Source organism: Lipotes vexillifer, unplaced genomic scaffold, assembly GCF_000442215.2.
Source record: "Lipotes vexillifer unplaced genomic scaffold, Lipotes_vexillifer_v1.1 scaffold84, whole genome shotgun sequence".
In the NCBI taxonomy this organism is placed as follows: Eukaryota; Metazoa; Chordata; class Mammalia; order Artiodactyla; family Lipotidae; genus Lipotes; species Lipotes vexillifer.
In genome coordinates, this window is record NW_006783414.1 from 293,326 (window position 1) to 313,202 (window position 19,877).

Sequence of the window (19,877 nt, forward strand, 5' to 3'; positions counted from 1 at the left end):
CCCCCGCGGCCATGTCTTGTGGCCCCAGCCGCTCCGCGGCATGTGGGATCTTCCCAGAACGGGGAACGAACCCGTGTGCCCTACATCGGCAGGCGGACTCTCAACCACTGCGCCACCAGGGAAGCCCAACATTTCCCTTTAAAAAAAAATTTTTTTAATTTAATTTTTTATACAGCAGGTTCTTATTAGTTATCTATTTTATACATATTAGTGTATACTTGTCAATCCCAATCTCCCAATTCATCCCACCACCACCACCACCACCACCCCACCCGCTTTCCCCGAGACATTTCCCATCTTTAAAGACAGAATTTCAAGACGAGCAAAACACAAACCGCAAACACAAATGCTAGCATCCAAAGAAAAAAATGAACCAGTTCACAAATCAGGTAAAAGTCCAACAACTCTTTCCTCTCTCCAACAGGGTACCCCACTCAAATACAAATTGGCTTATTCCGGAGAAAACTCCCAAAACCCCAAATGGAGAGGAAATAAAGCTCCTGGCTGTACACAGCCAGAGTGACTTACCCCCCTGTATGGAGCCTGTTTGCTCCCAAATGTTGATTCCTTGCTCCGACTGCCAAGCGCTGAGGAAGTCAGTGCAGCTTCGGGGAGTTCTGAAGGGAGGATCCTCAGGACAAGCAGTTGCAGCAGCTGCTGGGCCTTACCCCCAAATTCCCCAACTGCCAGCTAGCCAGGAGTAGCAAGGCAGGACAGGCCAATAAATGGAGAGAGGACTTGCCAGGGCAAGGAGTAGCGACTCTATTCAGAAAGCCAGCAGACCAAGAAGATGGTGGACTCGTATCCCAAAGAACCATCTTATCTGAGCTAGAATTGAGGCTTCTTTTATACTAAAAGTGTGTGTTTGGGGTGGGAAGTAAAGTCAAACACTTCCTGGTTCCCATCAGCCTCCGGAGGGGATGTGTTAATTTCTTCCTCGCTGCAGTCATGCACAGGTGGGCCTGGTCAGGATGTTTCCTGTGAGTTAAACAAAGGTATTTCAGCTTAATGCTCATTACCTGGGAAGCAGGGTTCCCAGAGATGGGCCATTATGTATAATTTAAGCTTATAGGCAACATCTGTTTAGTGATTAACTTGTAACAGAATACGAAGGTTCTTCCCTTTTACATCACATCTCAATTTAATTTGCTATTTGACCTGTTCAGAATGACTGAATTATCAGAAATTTCACGGGTGATCATTGCAATGCAGCAACTGTTTCAGATGCAGCGTCAGCACAGCCCCTGTCACGTTCGGCCGGGCTGCTGCCTGCATGACCTCCCGAACAACCCCATCCCCGAGACCGATCTTCTCCTGCCACTTCAAAGCTCTGCAGCCCAAACTCCTCACCAAGGTGTTCAGCGCGGTGCACTGTCTGCATCACGGTGCCGCCCACTTCCCCACAGTTGCCTAGACCCACCCTTCCCTGGGGCCAGGTGTTGATAATCAGGACCCTCCCCAGGAGACTTTGGGTTCCAGTCACTGCCCTGGGGCCTCCATTAGGTGGCTTTGCAGCCAGCGGCGCCCTCAGCGTCCTCCTGGACCTCGAGCACCCCGGGCTCCCCTCACCCAGGGCTGTGCACGTTCCCGCCACCAACAGGGCTCAAGGGCCAGGGCAGGACACATGGTGGAGGGTGGGACGGCAGAGTGAGTGCACCTCCTGGGTACCCGGGCCGCAACGCTGGTGGTGAGAGTGGGGATCTTCCCGAGGGGCTCACCCGGGCCCCAGCCCGCCGCGCTCTAGTCTTCCTCACGTGCCCACACCCCATGCCCCACCCCCTGCCGCCCAGTCTTCAGGCGCCAGCCTCCCTTCCAGTCCTCCCACCCGGGCCCAGAACGCCGGAGCCGGCAGGGCGGCGGAGCAGAAGAGTGGTATCTTCCATCAACGACTGTGCCCCGCCTCGGTACTTCGGGTTGGTTATGCCGATACGCTGGTGACCCCAGGGCGGAAAAGCGCGGACGCCCAGGGTCTACAGATCCCCTCACAAGCAACTAAAACCTATCCTTCTAGGAAGATAAAGGAGCTGGAGCGAACAAAAGTATCGTGCCCCGTGTGAGGATCGAACTCACGACCTTCAGATTATGAGACTGACGCGCTACCTACTGCGCTAACGAGGCACCTACGAGCTGTGTCTCGGAGTACGATAATGAGGCTCATTCGGCGGCCCAGTACGCATGCTCAGAAAACCACGTTTTCGTTTTCTCCGCCGAGTCCCTGATCCCGGACACAGGAGTTGCCGACCCCAGTGCCCGCCCTGGCTGAACCGGGCACTCCGCTCCGGTCTTCCTCCGCCTGCCCGTCTATTTATCAATCAAAAAGCACTGCGGCTTGTCGGACCCCATGTGCCGAGTACTGGGGATCCGGGGCCGTGGGATTCTTCCTGCTGTTGTAAACTCTTATTTTTGTAGACTGTTTACAAAGCGTTTGCACATGCGTGATCTCGTGAAACACTTCTCGGGCACCTACCGTGTACCCGGCCTTGTGCTGGGTGCTGCGTTCAGAGAGACACTCTCAGCCTCAAACAACTGGAGTCGGGGCGCACATGCATAATGATTTGAAAACACACACGCGCACACACAATGCACACTACTCCGGCCCCACCGCAGATCCCCAGATCCAGTCGGGTGCCCAGCCCCTTATGACGCCCCAAGTTTCCACCTCTTCCCGGAGCTCGGCGGCTGAGACCACCCTTCTTAGAAGCGTCCGCAGCTCTGGAAACGACACCTCGGGTCGCAGCCTCAGCATCTTGGAAGCCCTCTCCCCTCCCTTACCCCCAGCCCTTTATATCAGCTCATTTAAATACATTCATCGTTAAAGGAAACTTTGTCACTATTATAAGTGGAAAACAGGTGTTTATTTTTCTCCTAATACACGTTAAAATAAATATTAAAATAAAAAGCACTCTTCCATGTACCATCTAAAATCGACCAGAGGAAGGCACACTTAAAATCTGTATATTTCGCTGTGTGTAAATTTTCCCTTAAAAAATGTAAACTAAGACTGAACTCCAACCAACGACAGTCTAACAGAAGGGCTTTGGACGACTGCAAGTTTGAAGTGTTTCAAAGGGTAAGACGGTTTGATAGCCTGACGGACCTAAGGACAGAGAGGTGGAGAGAGATTCGGGAGACTGCGAGAGTAGCGAGACGTTAACGTAGGTCTAGGAGGTGGGTGTACGAATATTCACTGTACCGTACAATTGTTTCAATGTTTCTGTTTATCTGAAAATGTTTCATTATGAAGTGTTGGGGAGTGTTTTTAAAATCAGCCATTAAGAGGGAAACTCGCAACATCAGCCTAAGAAGGTGAAAAATAATATATCTTAAGAGCAGGCACCAGAATTCCTGGTTCTTGGTGTAGAGAACATTGGGCGGGGGAGCGCGGATCATTTGGAGAGAGACCCCTGGGAGTGAGGTCGGTGCAGACAAGGGGTGGGCACCTTACGGCGTCCTCCCGTCTCGTTAGAAGGAGTCGCAGACGGCTTAGGTTGCCTGGACCCCGGGCCTCGCAGATTGGATGAAACTTACCCAACCCTGGGGGAGCTCTCCCTCCCACGCTCCGCTGCGGGAACCGGGCCGAGGGAGTGTGCTCCGGGCTAAGGTCGCCTGGGGCCCCAGGACACCTGGCAGGTGCGGGAGAACAGAGGCCCAGGCAGAGGGATCCCGCCCACAGCACACACACACGGAGGAATCCGGGGACCCCGAGAAGGGCAAACAGGGAGTGTCGCGGCAGTTTCACCCAGGTCTCCAGGCCCGGGGAGCGTTGACTGACTTCCTTACTGCCTCAAGGAAGCCCAAGCTGCGGCAGAATCTGGGCAGATACAGAAGCCCCACTGAGCACCTCCTGGATGAGCTGGAGGGAACCGACGGCTGGCTGCGCCCTAAGTCCTGAATAAAGGGCTCAGTGGTCGGTGTTACGTGCCCATCAGAGTCGCAGGCGCAGAGGCTCCTGCAGGCGGCGACCCCCAGGCTCGTCTAGTGACGGGTGACCGTGGCGGGGTGAAGGCAGGTTGTCCCTTCCCGCCGGGGGCTGGGGGCAGGGGCTCCTGGAGCAAGCAGTTCCCACCTCCAGGCCTTCGCGAGGGCTGTTCCCTCCGCCTGACACGGTTTTCCCCGCATCAGGCCCCTTTTCTGTGCCGGGATCTCCTTGCCCTTCTTCAGCCAGGTCAAAGGTAACCTGCTCTGAGCAATCTGATCCCCTTTTCCTTCCAGGATTCCTTCTCCCTTCCCCACCTCCCCCCCGCTCACTTGGCTGAATGGAGGCTAAACGCTTACACGGCGGCGGCTCATTTACTGCCGGGTAAACCACCCGGAGGGGGTCGGTGTTACCGCTGCACTACACAAACGGATGCGCAAACGCAAACTCACAGAGGCTGGGCGACCTGCCCAAGTTCGAGCGGCTCGTAGCTACGCGAGGCGGGGCTCCGTCCCGAGTCGGACTACTGGCGCGGGGCTCTCACCAGCTCATCCCTCACCCCAGCAGCAGTTTCCGCAAGTGTTTCCTCACGTGCACCCCCTACAATAATCTTGAGAAGCGTCTACACAACTCCTCAATTGATGCTAAATTTGTATCTAAACGTTCCCGTTGTAAATTCAAAGGATGTAATTTCCAGTAGATTGTATATGCTGATTTTCTAAAAATAAAACTGCATATATGGTTTTTTTTTTTAACCAGGCATCCAATGAAATGGAAATACCTTATGGATTCCATACAAACCATAATCTATTTTAAATACACATGAATAAGCTTCTCTAACATTTGTTTACATTTATTTTCACCCCAGAACTCATATTTCCTTTATACTCCCACCCCCAGAATTTTATCTTCATATAATAGTTTATGTTTGAATGTCTGTTATTGAGCACCCTAACTTGCCTCTCAGCAGCAAGAATATGTACATAAATTGAAAATTCTGTTTCCTGTGACCATAAGGTTTTGTCATATTTTTCTTCTAAGTTGACATATCACTATTTTTGTTAGTACACAGTCAAAAATCATACATATATTTATGATTTTGAAGAATAATTATTAAATGGAAAATTGAAACAAATATCCATGAGATGGATGCAACTTTTTAATCCCACTTAACTCATGTCTGCATGGCTAGCTATTCCCTTCTTCTAGAATGAGATGGGATTCAGCATTAATTCTGTTCCTATTTTCCATATTTACAGATGTAAATGTTGAGACACTGTTCACATGAAGAAATAAAAAAGGATGGAGAGAGCTTTGTGTCGACACTAAAACTCAATTCCTTTAACAATTTTGAGCTATATTCTAAACAATCATCTCTTACCCATCGCCTTGGTTATGTATGTCCTCTTTCAGTTTTGAATTAGAAGCCACAACAATTAGTCATTAGCGTCTTTCACGTTCTCAACTTCTAAACCAATGTTTTGAACTGAACATTCCCTTTATTTGCAGCACTGGAGGTTTTCTCATCTTCCATAAAATCCTGAAGGTGGAGGAAGAACAGATGTGAAGGAGAGACAGGAAGGGAGCAGAGGCCCGACCGCCTACAGTAGTTTTTTCTCCAGCTGATCAATTTTGGGACATCATCACATTGTACCCCTGAGGTGCATGTCCAGGTGACATTTGAGGGGCTTAGATTTGTTCTGATGGGCAGCAGAGGCTGTCGTAAGCCTTCTTTACAAATGAAAAGCATGTGTGTGTGTGTGTGTGTGTGTGTGTGTGTGTGTGTGTTGAGAAGCAGGCTCAGTGCTGGCTGAGCAGAGTAACGCACTGGAAACAGGTTGCAAATTATTCTTCCCCCATGGCCTGGATAGACCCTGGCAGGGAGACCACCTGGGAAGCCAGGAAACAATCCAGGCCAAGGGAGATGAAAACATGTTCTGGGAGATGCTGCAGAGCCGAGTGGAGACACAGTCTACAGGAACGGCCAGGACTTGGTTCTGGGTTACTGCCAAGAATAAAGAGAGAAGCAAAGTGTCACTCCAAATTTAGAGGAGCAATGTCCATAAATGCCCTGGTGCCACCACCAGGCAGGAAAACAGAAAAGAGGGGCCTGTTCAGAGGGAACCCGATAAATTCTGATTTTGCATATTTTATTACACAAATAATATGTGCTCATTATAAAACACATGCATACATACTGTATCAGTCAGCTAGTGCTGCACAAGCGCTGCTTAACAAATCACCCAAAACTTAATGGCTTAAACAATGTGGGTTTCTTTTTGAATAGCTTTATTGAAATATAATTCTCCTGCCATATAATTTACTTGTTTAAAGTGTATATAATTCAGGGACTTCCCTGATGGTCCAGTGGTAAAGAATCTGCCTTTTAATTCAGGGGACCTGAGTTCAATCCCTGGTCAGGGAACTAAGATCCCACATGCTGCAAGGCCACCGCACCACAACTAGAGAGAATTCTGCAAGCCTCAGCAAAGACTCTGTGTGCCACAACTAAGACCTGACACAGCCTAAGGAAAATAAGTAAATAAAATAAATAAATATTTTAAAAGTAAGGTGTACAATTCAATGTATTTTTGGTATATTACATTATTATTTTTTAAAATTGTGGTATGAGATATACATAACACAAAATTTACCACTTTAACCATTTACCATTTTACCCATTTTAAGTGTCCAATTCAGTGGCATTAAGTACATTCGCGATGTTGTGCAACCAAGCAGAAACTCTGTGCCCATTAAGTAATGACCCTTCTTTCCTCTCTCTCCCCTCATTCTCCTCCCCTGGTAGCTTCTAATCTACTTTCTGTCTGTGAATTTGCCTTTTCTAGATATTTCATATACGTGGGATCATACAGTATTCGTCCTTTTGTGTCTGGCTTACTTAACTCAGCATAATGTTTTCCAGGTAAGCATGTATTTATTTTTCTTGCTCACAGGTGTGTTGTCAGCTGGGCTAGCGCCAGGCTGTGGTTGGGTTCAGCGCTGCTTGTCATGTCTTCACGGTCTCCACTGGTCAGTCTTAAAGACTGTGGTCTTCACGGTCAGCCATTTCCTGGGGTGCCTTCTTCTCACTGAGGGTCACAGAAGCCTGAGAGACCAAACTATACCAAGCAAGCACATTTAAGGCCTCTGCTCTGGGCACCTTCATCCAAATTCTATTGGCCAAACCAAGTCACCTGGCCAAGTTCAACATCCATGGGTCAGGGAAATATACCCAGCCCACAGGGGAGAAGCTGCAAAGCCAGGGCAAGGAGGGGAGTGAAGAATTGAGAACAATAATCCAATCTCTGCACAGACACATATAGATGTCTCCCTCACCCCACCCTTACCCCAATCCTGTTACCTCTCCAGAGGGAACCACTGATATCAGTATCATATTGTCCAGTGACTTACTTTTTCCACTTAACAATAAGCTGGGAACTCTTTCCCTGTCAATACATATAGATCTTCCTTGTTCTTTGTAACTGCAGTGAAACTGTCTCTGAGAACAGGAGATTAGGATGCAGACCTGCCCGGGGGAAGATCAGATGACGACTCAGAAGGAAGGTGGCCGTCTGCCAGCCAAGGAGGGAGGCCTTAGAAGAAACCAACCCTTCCAACACCTTGATCTCGGCCTTCCTGCCTTCAGAACTGTGAGAGAACAAATTACCGTGGTTTAAGCCCCACCCCACCCCTGACCCCTCTACCCCCAGCCTGTGGTACTTTGTCCTCGCAGCCCAAGCTGCTCTAGGTCTTCTAATTCTAGAACATCGAATTCTTCCCAATTAGTAACAATTACTGTAGCGAACATTCTTTTACACCTTTAACAATGGATGCCTGAGGAGCTTGTGGGCAGCTGAAAAATCTGTTCTGTCCTGGATTCAGGTGGGTTTGCTGTTTCACCCCGCAGGGAGCACATGAGGAATTTTCCATTTATCTGAGGGTGAAGACCAGAGATTCTGGGCGTTTGCCTGTGCTAGGGCAGTTGCCGCTGTTAAGAGCTTTTCTTTTCACCCCTGACCTCTCCGTGCACTTCCATCCTCCCCCACGGGTCATGGCCTCCAACTGCTTGGCAGGGGTCACAGCCAGATTGTGGGTGGCACCCGACCTGACCACAGCCCACGGTCTTTGCACAGTCCCCTGCAGTCACTGGTCCAGTGGGAGGGAAGTCGGGGTGAGTGGGCTTCAGAATCAGGCTCACTGTGACTCTCAGCTCCTTTCCAGTTCCCTCTGCTTACAAAAGTCAATAAATAAAAATTGAAAATATAGAGGGAGTCAAGAGGCTAAGTAAGGAGAAAGCTTACTGAGGAAGGAAGGAGGCTGGAGAGAAGGGACCTGTTTGGGGTGTGGATTCTCCCATGGTGTTTTGGGAGGGGGCAGAGGTTTCCCAGACCTGACCCCTTCCCAGCCAGGACGCAGTAACGTGGCAGGGCTTGGCCGCGGGCCCACAGGTCCCATCTGGTTATTCTGGCTGTGACAAGCCAGAAGCCAGGGCGCAGCCAGCTGGGCAAGTCCAGGGAGGCTGCGGAGGCCGCGCGTGGGGCGGGAGGGGGTTTTCCTCAGACACGCCCTGCAGGGAGCAGCTGGCACGTCTCTGCCATCTGTTCCGGGCAGTGCCAGGCCATGGCCCTTCCAGCTCCGTCTTTGACCGGGCGAGCGGCTGCCACCGCGTGAGTCAGCCTGTTGCTGGAAGCTTCTGAGAGTCACTGCTCTGAGCCGTGCTGACAGAGCACCCAGGAGGAAGAGGGCCTCGCCCCTGACTGCCAGGATGTTCCCTGAGGGGCTGTGTTCTTGCCACACTGAGGCCAGAGGCAGCCGTCACAGAAAACGCTTGTCTGGTCTCCTCTCCGTGCGCGTGACAGCTTCTGGAGCTCCTACATCCATGAGATAAAGACCCAAGTCCTCTTGCCGTGCCCCCTCCCACCAGAGTCTGACCTCTGGGGCTCACCTCTTCCCACTCTTGTGCCCCTCCAACACACACCCAACCCCTGCACCCCTGGGGCACCCATTCCCTCCCACCTCCCCCAGCTAATGCCTCCAACCTGTCGGGACTTCAGACAGGCCTCCTGACCCCAGGCTAGGTCAGCACCCCGCCCACCGCACTCTCTACGCTCCCGGCTCTTGCTTCCCTGACCTTAACACTCATCCCAGCTCAATGTCATGACTTTTCATTTGCCGTCTTTCCCACTGGACTGTAGGCACGGCCACAGTGGGGGTCATGCTATAGGCTGTGCAGAGCCCATGGTGGGCCCTTGAGCATTTGATGATGACAGAAAAGGCTTCTCGCATTCTACTGTATTTGCTTGTCTTTCCTTGGGGGCAGACGCTGCAGTGGGTTCATTTCTAGATCCCCAAACTTTAGCCTGATCAAAGACCTCGTTCCTAGTTCCAAAGATGGGCAGGCTCTGATTTCAATAACCAAGCAGGCCTTTCCATGAACTGGCCAGAAACACATTCAGGTCCATCTCCCATGCTCCACATACAGCGAGGTCCCCTAGCCAGAGGAGAGGAAAGGGTTACAGCACTCATCTCTCAGGGCCCTCCCACTCCACCCCCTCTGACAGGTGAGACAGGTGGTGGTAGGTGTGGTCCCAGCAGCCCTGGGGCCACAAGGAACTGGGCCTGCCCCTTCCAGGTTCAGACCTGGAACAGGGCAGTGGTTTTGCCCACAGTTCCAGCAGGTGTAATGGCAATGGCAGAGGTCACGGTATATGTCCTGGCACCCCAAGCAGTGCTGGGATACAGAGCCATGAGGCCACCTTCATCACAGAGCTCATGGGTGTCATGGCTCTGGCCTGAAGTTGGCAGGCATCCAGGGGCTGGGCTGCTTGCACAGTAATCCTTTCAAATCATGTCACTAACATCTCTTCCTGCACCTGTATTTCAAACGTAGGGTTTGTGCTTGAAATTGCACAACCCCATGGGAAAGTTGCATTATCAGGCTCATAATTTAAAGCTTAGAGACTTCAACTAATTTAGGTGACAGTCTGATGGCCGAAAGGAGAAAGTCTGATTACAAAGGGGCATTTATTGTGAGGTCTGGATCCCTTCCAGCACCTTGCACATACATGCATAGGAGGCACTTGGTACGTGTTTGTGGAATGAATGAACGATATAATGTTTGCCCTCCTGAGTCTGTGGGTCTTATTCTATTCAGAAATCTGTCCCCAGCTATCACACACAGACACGTATACTCACCACAGAGCAGGGCTTTGCTCATTGAAGGGAAGCAGGGAGCTGGCCACAGTGAGCTGATTCATCCTTAGAGTCTTTTTAAGTCACTAGCGACAAAGAGGGGTGCAAAAAGAGGCAATCAGCAAGTGTTGGTGGCAGTGGGGAGCAGTTGTACACATAGAGGGAACACAGCCCACTTGGTCCACAGAAGTGGTGAGGCTAGTGTTTCTGCTCTCTCTTGGGGTAGGGGGTGCTGGAAGGTGACCAATTATTTCACCCAACAGATATCTACCAAGTGCTGCTGTAGGATAGCCACTGGGATCAAAGTGGTGAACAAGACAGAACTGTTTCCTCCTCATTAAAAGACACTAAGTAGGTAAACAAATATATAAACAAGGCAATTCCATATTTTGGTAAGTGCTATGAAGGAGACAATAAAAGTTAAGCTGAGACCCAAAGGTTGAGTTCTTCATTGCAGACAACAGAATCCACTCTAACTGGTTAAGTAGAAAGGGGTTTGTTGCAGAGACTTAGTTCACTACAAAATTCCCAGGAGGCCTAGGGAACCACACTTGGATGCTACAGAAAACAGGCCAGCCAGGAAGGTGCCCAACCCCACCATGGACTGTTCCAGTGGAAGCCTTCCTGCTGCCACCGCTCTCCACCTCTGACGCCTTGGACTAGCAGCAGTGTTCCTGTCTGCTTAAGCTGCTGCCACGGAAAAACCTTCCAGGTCACGTGAGGATGCTGCTGCCTGTCAGAGCTTGGGTTCCATGCAGAGCTCTGCTTTTGGGAGGCCTGGGAAAAAGAGTTTTGAGCTTCCCAGATGCCATGGAAAGCACATGATACAGAGATTGCAGTGGGTTCTGCAGGATCTAATCTACACTGTTGCCACAACACACAAGAAAATGTTAAAAATTACAATGCAGTGGCTAAGAATCCACCTGCCAATGCAGGGGTCACGGGTTCGAGCCCTGGTCCAGGAAGATCCCACACGCCGCAGAGCAACTAAGCCCGCGCACCACAACTACTGAGCCTGTGCTCCAGAGCCCGCGAGCCACAACTACTGAGCCCATGTGCCACAACTACTGAAACCCGCGTGCCTAGAGCCCATGCTCCGCAACAAGAGAAGCCACCGCAATGAGGAGCCCGTGCACCACAACAAAGAGTAGCCCCCACTCGCTGCAACTAGAGAAAGCCCACGCACGCAGCAACGAAGACCCAACGCAGCCAAAATTAAATAAATAAATAAATTTACATTAAAAAAATTACAATGTCTAATGGTGTGGCTATGGAAGATGTTTGATTTTTTTTCTTTCATTTTAATGCATTTTATTTATTTTTGCTTGTTTTCCCCAAATTTTTATAATGAACCCGTAATAATCACAAAACAAAAGCACAAGCCAATAGAGTTATTTTCAGAAGAAAAAAACTAGAGGAAGAGTTTCCCAGCCCAGCTCGGAGGGAGAGCCCTGATTCACCTGGCAGCCCAATGGCCACCTTGGGCAGGTTCTGACCATTTGGCCACCTGCAGCATTTCCACTTTCTGATAAGAACAAAATACACATGCATGTATAAATGAAATACAGACCATGTAATTTCAGTGATTCTACATACAAGTTAAAAGCTCTCATATTTGCATTTATAATGGCTTTGCACATGGGAATTCTCTGGTGGTCCAGTGGTTGTGAGTCAGCACTTTCACTGCCATGGGCCTGGGTTTGATCCCTGGTCAGGGAACTAAGATCCTACAAGCTGTGGCCAAAAAAATAGAAAGAAAAAAAGTCTTTTAAAAAAATGGCATTGCACAATATAAAAATAAATGGTAAATGGCAAAGTTCATGCTAATAATTTTTAATTTTAGTTTTTCTTTACTTAAAACATTAAATAGCAAATTTAAAAAAATACCATGAAAGGTGAGAGAAAGACTACAGAAGAAAGGAAAAAACTTTCTATTTTAATACCATTAATGGCACTTTTTCCTTTTGTTTGAAACAAGGGCCTCACATTTCCATTTTGAATTGGGCCATGTACATTATGTAGCTGGCCCTGCTGTCACCAGCACTGGATGTCATCATTTTGTAAAGTCTGTGCAGTAACAAAGATATGGGGCTACCAGAAGTCTCCTACATGGGTGGTGGGCACGTAAAATGGTACAGGATCTTAGAAAACAGTTTGTCAGTTTCTTATAAAGTTATCTATACACTTACCATAGACCCAGCAATCTTGCTCCTAGGTATTTATCTAAGTGAAGTGAAGACTTATGTTCATATGAAAACCTCTATATGAGCATTTATAGTGGCTTTATTCATAAATGCCCCAAACTAGAAACAACCAAATGTCCTTCAACTGGGAGAGGGATAAACAAAACTTGGTACATGCATGCAATGAAACATGACTCAGCCATAAAAAGTAGCTAAGCAAGGACACACACCACAATATGAATGTATCCCAAGTGCATTACGCTAAGACAAAGAAGCCAGATTCAAAAGGCTCACACTATATGATTCCATTTATAGGACATTCTGGAATAGGCAAAACTTTTTTTTTTTTAATATTGAGGTTTTTGTTGTTGTTTTTTAAACTTCTCTATTTTATTATTATTTTTTAAATTATTTTTGGCAACACCACATGAGATCTTTAGTTCCCCAACCAGGGATTGAACCCATGCCCCCTGCAGTGGAAGGGCAGAGTCTTAACCACTGGACCACCAGGGAAATCCCTAGGTAAAACTTTTGGGAGATATAACTGATCAGTAGTTACCAGGGGCTGGGGGTGGGGGAAGCAGTTGACTACAGAAGGGAATGGGGATTTTTTTGTGTGGTGATGGAAGGATTCTAGATCTTAATCATGCTGGTGGTTATGTTACTGAAGCATACTTGGGTCCACTCACCCACACCCAGTAAAGCCAATCCAATGACACCGGGTTGTGGTGAAGGAAAGGGCAGCATTTATTGCAGTGTGCCAAGCAAGGAGTCCAGGCAGCTAGTGCTTGCTTATAAGACCTAATCTCCCCAATGGCCTTCAGGGAAAGGTTTTCAAAGATAGGATGTGGGGGCTTCCCTGGTGGCGCAGTGGTTGGGAGTCCGCCTGCCGATGCAGGGTACACAGTTTCGTGCCCTGGTCTAGGAAGATTCCACATGCCGCGGAGCGGCTAGGCCCGTGAGCCATGGCCGCTGAGCCTGTGCGTCTGGAGCCTGTGCTCCGCAACGGGAGAGGCCACAACAGTGAGAGGCCCGCGTACCACTAAAACAATAAATAAATAAATAAATAAATAAATAAATAAATAAATAAATAAATAAATGAAAGGATGAGGGAGAGGGGTTAGCAGGGTGTGTGGTTAGCTCGTGGACATTTTTCTGATTGGTTAGTGGTGAGGTAATCAGGAGTCAACATCATCAACCTTCTGGTTCCAACTGGTCTGGGGTCTATGTGCTTGTGGGCAGCATACAGTTAACCTTCCACCTGATGGGGGTTTCAGTATCTGCTAAAAATGGCTCAAAGGACACGGCTCAGAATATTATCTATAGTCCTTGAGGAGGAGTCAGATGTCCTTGACTTTAGCCATTAAACAATGGCTAAACTATTATTTTGTCTTGCTTGACTGTTTTCCTTTGCTTTTGCCTTTTATCACTTCTCTGATTAAATTTATTCTTTGGAACTCGGGGAAGGCCTAGGAAGTTAAAGTTTTTCTACACACAAGAGGCAGGTTGAGGACATGGGGAGGTCCGTCCCAGGAAGACCCTGTAGGGTCCTGCTTGGTTACAGTTATACAACTGTACACATTCCTCAAAACTCATAAAGCTGTAGAGTAACAAGGGTAAATTTTACTGCATCTAAGTTATACTTTAATTTTTTAAAAAGCATCTGCAAATTTATTAGCCAAAAAAGGGAGCTCTTTGTGGTTTTTATGCATGTCAGAAACCTCGAGCACTGGACCGGGAACTCAAAAGTAGGAAACTTGAGGGAGCAAAGGGACTTTGCAGCTGTGGCTTCCTGGGAGTTAAGCTGTGGCTTTGCTGGGTGCCAAAGATGGACTTGCCAGGAGGCTGCTCCCATGAAAAGCAGTTGTAGAAGGACCTGGGTGTGGGTAGGGTTTAGGGTACCTGGCTGGACACCCTGTCCCATTTCTGCTCCCACCCTAGGCCCTGGTCTGCCAACAGAAGCAGCAGCTGCTTGAGCTCTGGCCTGCACTGAGCTGATTATATGCAGAATGGATTGATTGGTGTTGACAGGGAGCTATTTACCCGTCTAATTAATTATGCCAACTAATTCTCAACTTAATTGCACTTCTTGGGTCACTGGGTAATGCAAGCATACAATTTTCCTGCTGCTGCAGGCCTTGATGAGGATGTGGTAGGGAGAGGCTGGCAGGTGCTCCAGGAGCTCAAACAGGCGTGCTGTCCCTCCAGGTTCCTGGGCCCACAGCCCAAGCTCTCAGCCCCCGGCTGCCCCACAGACAAGCTCTGGAATCCTATTTGAGCACCTTCTGCCTGTGCAAGCGGGCCTCTGCCCCAGGAGCTCTGAGCCGTTTATTCACCTAACAAACATTGATTGAATGCCTACCACGTGCAGCCCAAAAGTGGGAGAGGCGCTGGGGAAGCTAAGTCATGCCTAACCTGTCCCATCCCCCGCCTCAAATCGCTCACAGTCTAAAGGAAGAGATTTTCACTTACACCAGCACCAGAATTTGGGTGCAGATAGGAGCCAGGTCTTTGGAGACAAACCCAATCCAGGCTCTGCAGTTGGGTCCTTGAGGAATTTACTTAACCTCCCTGTGCCTCGGTTTTACAAAGACATTGCAGGGCTGTGACAGGATGCAGTGTATCATATAATATCGACAATGTTCCGGAAGATATATTGGTGCTGTATTAGGCTGAAGAGCAGAGCAGAAACCGGGCAAGTTTGGACCACTCATCACGCAGGCCTTCTCCCTTAGATCTCACACCCTTTGAGGTTCATCCCGTGAAGGAGGCAGAAGGCACCATGGTTACCAGAGGGACCGGACCACCCGTCTGCGGCTCCTGGAGCAGCCACTTCCCGGCCAGTGAACCTCTGTGTTTCAGTTTCCTTCATCCATGAAACAGAACTGGTCATAATAGCACTTACTCACAGGGCTGCTGTGAGGATTGAATGAGTTTACACACGTAGAGTACGTAGAAGAGCACCTGGTACTTAGGACGTGTTCCGAAAGTGTTCTGTGGTTATATGGACAGAAAAGTGAAGTTCAGGGAGGTCCTCTAAGTTACCTATCCAAGGTCACATATTATCATAGGCACAATCTGAACACAGTTGTGCCTGATTCCAAAGGCATGGAAGCTTTTTGACTTTGCACCACTCAAGGAATTAAATGCAGTGGGAGATGGGGAAGTGCACCCATCACTAGTACAAGACTGACGGAGACAAGTTCTAGAAGCACCTTGTAGGCTCAGAGGAGAAGCAGATAAGGCTGTTCAGGAATAGTCAGGAGAGGCTCCCTCCCATAGATGGAAATCGGGAGAGACCTCGAATGCAGAGGATTTGAATAAATTGTGTTGGGGGAAGCAAGGACTTCCAGCTGAGGGGGCGGGCTGAGCAAAGGCAGGGGACTGGACCTCCTACATGGGCGAGGGCCAGTCATTCCACTAGTCATTCCCCCGGCCCTAGGCCAGGGTTCCTCAGTCTTAGCACTATTGACATTTGGGGCCAGATAGTTCTTTATGGTGGGGGCTGTCCTGTGCACTGCAGGGTGTAGCAGCAGCCCTGGCTTATACCCACTTGATGCCAGTGGCTTCATCACCCCTCCAAGCTGTGACAACCAACAATGTCTCCAGATACTGCCACATCCCCCCCCACAGATGGGCAAAATCGCCCCCTGTTGAGAACCATGGCCCTAGACAAATGGAATTCTCAGGAAGCCCCAAACACCACTCATTTGCTAACAGGAGACTGGCTTCTCATTCTTTACCTCATTGTCAGTATCCTCATGAGTCAGAGAGACTACACTTCAGGTCACAGGGAAGTAAGTTGTCCATTATCCACAGAGCCTGGAATCAAAGGCTCTTTGATAAGGATTTCTCAACGTATGACAATGTGGCTCAACAGCTGGCCAGACTTCCTGGTCCAGAAGTGCAATCCCAGGGGAGGAATTTGTTATTTCAGCCAGCAGACCCAGCAAGAATGATGACATTTCACACAGCTGGGGCTGCAGAGGAGGGGAGGGCCAACGCTGATGACAGTCACTGGCCAGCTGTGTTTCTTTGAGAACAGTCACTTTCCCTTTCTGGGCAACAGTTTTCTCATCAGTACATCTTGGATGTACTGCAAGCCCTCCAAGGGCGTGCAGTACATCCAAGATTCCTTCTAGGTGAGAACTTCTCTTTGAGTCCCATAAAGAGCAGTGAGGGGATGGTTCCCAGCTCATAGGGAAGAAGTTCTATGATCAACTAGTAATGTCTGCCAGGAGCGCAGGAACGGGGGCAAAGATGGAACAGCACACAGAGACTGCGTTTGCTGTCTATTCTAAAGGATTTGATAGAGTCCCTGGGGTCTGCGTAAGGGCAGGGAGCTGGGGACAGGAGAAGAAGGGCTCTTCTTCCTCCAGCAGCTTGAGGGGAAAGTTCCACTCAAAGAGTCTTTAACAAAAAAAAAAAATGATAGCTACTGTGCAAGTAGACTAGTGAAAATGGCCCCCACAGGCCACAGAGACCTGCCTCTGTCTCAGAGGGACCTCCCATCATTTATTCATCTACCAAAGAGAATCAGGCCCAGGTGAAAGGTGAACCCCAGAACATCTACTCACTTCTGCCCTTCTCCCATACACACTTTCTGGAACTGATAAGAGGATTTGGATTGTTCTGAGAGTGGAAAGGGACCAGGGAAAGGAAGGGAGAGTGAAGCCTGGCACAGTGGAAAGTGTATTGGCTTTGGAGCAACTGTGTCGGGCTCTGCCACTTACTAGCTGGGCAAGTTACTCAACTTCTCTGAAACTTGCTTACCTCATCTGTGAGACGAAGCCTCATCCTCCATGTGTCCCTTAGCTCAGAGAGCCAGCGCGCAGGGAGGACTCGATGACGGCCAAGTGAAGGAGAGGACAGGCTGCAATGTTCACACAGATCACAGACATGTAGGGCCCCAAAGGCTAGGCTCAAGACTTGGTGCTCAACGTGCCAGGCAACTGAGAGCCATCGACAGCTTCTGAGCCTCGGAGTGAACCAGCACAAATCCCATGCATTATTACCCCCTCACCAGACTGGGGACTGGATTTGATGACACAGATTGGAGAGTGGGCTGAGGACCCAGAGGAGATGGAGAGGAGGGAAGGTCCAAGGAGAATGTGGGCAAGAAGTGAAGTCAATCTGCACAAGCAGGGAGCTGGCAGAAGGGAGGGCGTGCGGAGCCAGGGGCACCAAAGACAGAGAGGGTATTAGCTTTGTCCCCATCAAGGTTCCAGGCCCCGTGGAAGGAGATAAAGTGGAATAAGGGGAGGGGTGCCCGAGGTCTTGAATTAGATTCCTTCTATATCCTTCGAAAGAGAAGAAATCCTTTTTAAATCCCCTTTCTCTTTCTTGGACTGTGCCTTTAAAGACACTGCTCTACTTCCAGACAGCCTCCCTCCACAGCTTTCGTGGAGTTACAGACGTTTATATATAGCACTATCCTCCAAAGAGTAGATAGACGTGCCGCAGAGAGGCATCTGGCTCTTAACCACGTGCCAGCTGTTTGAAGACCACTTAATCCTAGTTTCCTGCCGTAATTCTCATAGCGGATATTGTCAGGGCCCCGCTCTTACCTCGTTAGCTTGTCCTGTGTGCCTGCGACCTCTGCCCGCAGGCTTTCTCGGGCTCCAGGGTTGTGCTTGGTGAGCCCGCAGAACCGGCCAGTAGGGCTGGGGAACTAATGCAGCCCCAGAAGCAGCCCTGGACCAACAATCAGTGGGGGTTGGTAGATAGATTCTGCGGTTTTCTCAGCCTTTGGGTAGGAAAAATCTGAGTTTTGGTTTTTTTTTTTGCGGTACGCGGGCATCTCACTGTGTGGCCTCTCCCGTTGCGGAGCACAGGCTCCAGACGCACAGGCTCAGCGGCCATGGCTCACGCGCCCAGCTGCTCCGTGGCATGTGGGATCCTCCCGGACCGGGGCACGAACCCGTGTCCCCTGCATCGGCAGGCGGACTGTCAACCACTGCGCCACCAGGGAAGCCCTGAGATGTATTTTATACCATTTCCTGGAGGTGCCCGGTAGGACCGGAGCCCAGACCTTCCCACAGATGTTCATAAATCCCAGATGTCCACAATGGTGACATGCTCCTTAATGTACCCTGCCCCGAGCAGCTTCCCCCCCTTCCTGTCTCACTCCTCTGCTCCCCTACCAGAGCATCTTGGGATCACCTCCCAGTTAGCCACTTGTACTCGAATCCTAGTCTGTTTCTGGAAGAACCCAATCAAAGGCAGTCAGTGTAAGCAGCTTTTGGCAGGAAACAGCTCTCTGCAGGAGGCCCCTTTGTCCTGTCACTAACCTCAAACCAGGAGCCCCATGCTCTACTCACATCCGGCCCTAGCACACCTCTCAAATCTTTTGATCACACAACACCTTGTCTAATCTGTTGGTTCTTTCCATAGATCAAATTAGAAATGAATAAGTAATCAGCAGATGACCAGATCTCTTCCCTAGCTTTTCTTTCAGCCATCTCACGAACAAACTGTGTGAACAAGAGAGCATCTAAAGAAGAATCACAAGAAGCTGACAAGCCTGCACACAAGCCTGCACACAGCGAGGGATGGCGACGACACTGACCCCCCATCTCAAGGATTAGCTGAGATTACTTCCCTTTTTCCCTTTACAAACTTCATGGCTGAGCAGAATTTTGGGAGGTGGGTTTGGGGGAACCCTGGGTCCACCATTTCCCCAGATTGCCAGCATTCTGATTAAAGGCAGCTTTCCTTTTCACCAACTTTTGTCTCTCTCTGGAATATTGATTTTTGAGCGTCAAGCAGTCAGACCTGATTCAGTAACATCAGGACTCTAGGTTTTGCATTCCATTGACATGGAACTGACCATGCCCTGACCTGGAAAGAAAATGTGGCTTCTCCCTTAGCAGTTCATCTACTTCATACACGCCTGCGGCCACCTGCCCCACCAGCACCGAGACAGACTGATCCCATCGGTCCGTGGGCCCGGACACAGCTGAAGATTCTTCTCCAGATAGTATTCCAAGCAGCCACCGCTTCCAACAGATCAGCGCTGGCCCCAGAAATGGAACCTCTCTGGGGGTTCTGTTCAAGCATGACCACTGCAAACACAATAAGGGAAGAGAGATGGGAAAGAAGGCTTTTCCAGAGAATGGGAAGGGCTAGGAACTTGGGGTGTTACCAAGAGAAAGGAGCAGTGCCTGGTGAACAGTTCTGCCTGGTGGGCATCCAGCTTCCCTCCTCACATGGGGACAGGATGGATGGCAGGTCTCAGGGGCCCATCAGGGAAACTGTCTCTGAACCAATTGGCGTCTGAAATGAGGAGCACAGGAGGGGACCTGAGGCACAGCGGTGACGGTGACGGTGCTGGGAGAGGCTGCTTGCTTTGTAAATGGGGCCTGAGGGTCTTGGGAGAATTGCACAACAAGCTGGAAAGCCAGCTCACCTTGGCTGCTGGGAGGAGGAGTCTCCCAGGGCTGAGTGTGCCCAGGCGTGATAGAGCCACAGCCCTCCTGGCCCGTGGGCAGGGCGGGTGTCGCTCAGAGATAAACCAACCCCTGGCAGTGGGTGATGATCCCTGTGAAGCATTGCACAGGAGAGCAGGATTACCTTGGAGCAGGTAA

At 49.7% G+C, this 19,877-nt stretch overlaps 1 non-coding gene across 1 annotated transcript; it reads right to left on the minus strand.

Moving 5' to 3' along the window:
* Positions 1–2,045: 2,045 nt before the first annotated feature.
* TRNAM-CAU (transfer RNA methionine (anticodon CAU)) lies at positions 2,046–2,118 on the minus strand. The gene has a single exon. It is a non-coding gene; the product is annotated as a tRNA-Met (tRNA).
* Between the last annotated feature and the right edge of the window lie 17,759 nt (positions 2,119–19,877).